Below are 3,484 nucleotides of genomic sequence, written 5' to 3' on the forward strand. Positions count from 1 at the left end.
TTAAGTAAAAATACTATCTTAATAAAAATCTTACCTTCTAAGCAATTCTTAACTTGGGACTACTTATTTACCAAAATGTTTAATTAAAAATGCATTTATTGGGGTGCCTCGTGGCTCATGTGATGGAGCATGTGACTCTTGATCTTGGGGTTGTAATATGCAATCCCATTTGAGTTTAGAAATTACTTAAATATAAAATCTTTTGGGGTACTTGGGTGGCTCAGTGGGTTAAGTCTCTGCCTTCGGCTCAGGTCATGATCTCAGGGTCCTGGGATTGAGCCCTGCATCAGGCTTTCTGCTCAGTGGGAAGCCTGCTTCCCCCTCTCTCTCTGCCTGCCTCTTTGCCTACTTGTGATCTCTCTGTCACAAAAATAGATAAAAAAAACTTAAAAAAATCTTTTAAAAAATGCATTTATTTAATATATTCCTCTTTGTTCCACCAAGGATTTGATGTATCAACCAAAAATGTACAAAAAGAAAGAAGAGAAATATTAAGTTAAAAAGAAAAGAATGAGGAGCCTGGGTGATGCAGTTGGTTGAGCATCTGACTCTTGGTTTTTGGGTCAAGTCGAGATCTCCGTGTCGTGGGATTGGGCCCTGTGTTGGGTTATTTGCCCAGTCCTGAGTTTATTTAGGACCCTCTCTGCCCCTTCCCCCTGGTCTCTCTCTAGCTCTCAAATAAATCTTTAAAAAAATGAAAAGGATAAAATGAAGATTTGTGACTCATAAGACCTTGTATTTGTTAAAAAGTCAAGTCTTCAGTTATGAATTTCCTTTAAAGCAAATTTGACACTTCTCTATTTAAACTGTATTAGATAATGTAGTTAAATACCCCAGTTGGTACATAAAAATCAAAGTAATACATAATATACCTGTAAATATGAAACTATATTCCAACTAACACCCATCCTGGGAAAAGTTCTTAGCAAACTGGGGATAGACAGAAACAACTTCTTTGATCTGTAGACATTTTCAAAGATCTGTATCTAAAATCATACTTGTGAAAATGAATGATTTTCCTCTAAAATCAGGAATAAGATGTCTGCTCACCACTTCTATTCAAATGTTAGTGCAGTCAGGTTAAGGGAAAAAATGGCATCTAGATTGACAGAAATAGGATTGTCTTTCATTAGATATGAAATGATTATGTAGAAAATTTGGTGAAATCTACAAAAAAGGCTACTAGAAGTATTACATAAGTTTTTCAAGATTTCAAGATACAAGGTACATATAGGAAATTTTTGTACTTCTATATGCAATTACAAGTAACAATCAGAAGTTGATTAAAAATGCCATTTACAAGTCACAGAAACATTAAATAGAGGTAAGTCTGGTAAAAGATGGGAAAGACATATGATGAATACTACAAAACTTTGCCAAGGAAAATTAAAGATGTAAATAAATGTAAATATATAACTTGTTCATGGGTTGGAAAACTCTATATATTTTTTAAATTTGAGTTGATACACAATGTTACATTAGTTTTAGGTATAGAACACAGTGATTCAGCAGCTCTATACATTGTGCTATTCTCACCACAAGTGTAGCTAACTGTCTGTCATGATATGACACTATTACAACACCATTGACTATCTTCCCTAAGCTGTATCTTTTATTCCTGTGACTTATTAATTCCATAACTGGAAGCCTGTATCTTGCATTCCTTTTCACTCTTCATTTTGCCCATCCCCAATCCCCCTCCCTTCTGGCAAACATCAGTTTGTTCTCTGTATAGGCGTGATTCTGCTTTTTGTTTGTTTATTCATTTGTTTTTTAGATTCCACATGTAAATGAAATCATATGGTATTTGTCTTTTTTTGTCTGACTTGTTTCACTTAGCATAATACTTTCTAGATGCATCCATGTTCTCCCAAATGACAAGATCTCTCCTTTTTATGTCTACAGAATACTCTGTTTTATGTATATACTAATTCTTCTCTTTTTATTTTTAATTTTTATTTGCATTTATTCTGTGCAGAATTTACTCCAGGGCTATAAGTTTTTGTTTCTTCAGTTTCTTCTGGGATATCTTTCTCTTCTGTGCAACCTCCTTTTTTGGTTTAGGAATAATCTGCTCTTTTGCAGTAAGGATCATCTCAGTGTGGCAGGGAGAGCTTATGAATGAATTAATCTGACCATGAGCCCTCCATGAACCTTGTAAGTTTTATGCTTCATCTTGGGGGCTTTGTTCACCTGGATGTGCTCAATGACCAGAGAATCGACATCTAAACCCTTAAGTTCAGCATTACTCTCTCCATTTTTTAAGCATGTGCAGTAAAAATTCAGCACTCTTCTTGGGCCACTGACCCTTTGTCCAGCCCCACTGTCTGGCCTGGGCATTCCTACCAACTCCACCACTGTAGTGACAGAATGGCACACACTGCTTCTGCAAAATTACATCTTTCAGATACTTGGTGGATTTTTGTATATGCATATCCTTGATGGCCTGGGAGTTTGACGTGTGTTGTTAAAGTGAACACATATATTTGAACCTCTTGATTTTCATGATTTTGTAGGGTTTTCTGGATCAAGCAAATAGGGAAACATTTTCAGAGGTCACCTCAGGCCGCTTAGGGGAAGAGGAAGAGCGGTGGCTCCTGGGAGTATGCTGATTCTTCTTTATTCATTAACCTCTCAATGGACATTTGAATTGCTTCCATATCTTGGCTAGTATAAATACTGCAAAAAATATAGAGGCGCATACACATTTTTGTAGTATTTTCATTCACTGGGTAAATGCCCAGCAATGGAATTATTGAATCATGTGGTCTTTCTTTCTTTTTTTCTTATTTCTTTTTTGAGGAAACTTCATACTCTTTTTCACAGTGGCCACACCAGTTTGCATTGCCACCACTTGTGCTCCGCAAAGGTTTTTTATTATGACGTAGTTGCAATAGTTTAATTTTGCTTTTGTTTCCCTTGCCAGAGGAGACATATTTAGAAAAATGTTGCTAAGGTCGATGTCAAAGAAATTACTGGCTGTTTTCTTCCAGGAATTTTATATTTTCCCATCTCATATTTAGGTCTTTAATCCATTTTGAGTTTATTTTTGTGTGTAGTGTAAGAAAATGGTCCATTTTGTTCTTTTGCTCTTGGTTGTTTAGATTTCCAAACATCCTTTGTTGAAGAGACTGTCTTTTCCCCATTATATATTCTTGCCTCTTTTGTTGTAGATTAATTGACCATAAAATTGTGGCTTCATTTCTGGACTCCATTCTGTTCTGTTATGTATCTATTTTTCTGCCAGTACCATACTGTTTTGATTACTAGCTTTGTAGGATATATTGAAATCTGGAATTGTGGTGCCTTCAGCTTTGTTCTTCTTTTCAAGATTGTTTTGGCTATTTGAGGTATTTTGTGGTTTTATACAAATTTTAGTATTGTGTGTTCTAATTCTGTGAAAAATGTTTTTGGTATTTTGATGGGAATTGCTTTGAATCTGTAGATTGTTTTGGATAGGGTGAACATTTTGACAGTATTGGTT

General features: G+C 35.3%; 1 pseudogene across 1 annotated transcript; it reads right to left on the reverse strand.

The window, feature by feature from the left end:
* Positions 1–1,981: 1,981 nt before the first annotated feature.
* Positions 1,982–2,547, reverse strand: LOC308346836 (large ribosomal subunit protein uL22-like; annotated as a pseudogene). Its single transcript has one exon. The product of its transcript is annotated as a large ribosomal subunit protein uL22-like (transcript).
* Between the last annotated feature and the right edge of the window lie 937 nt (positions 2,548–3,484).

This window comes from Martes martes, assembly GCF_963455335.1.
Source record: "Martes martes genome assembly, chromosome: 7".
Classification (NCBI taxonomy): Eukaryota; Metazoa; Chordata; class Mammalia; order Carnivora; family Mustelidae; genus Martes; species Martes martes.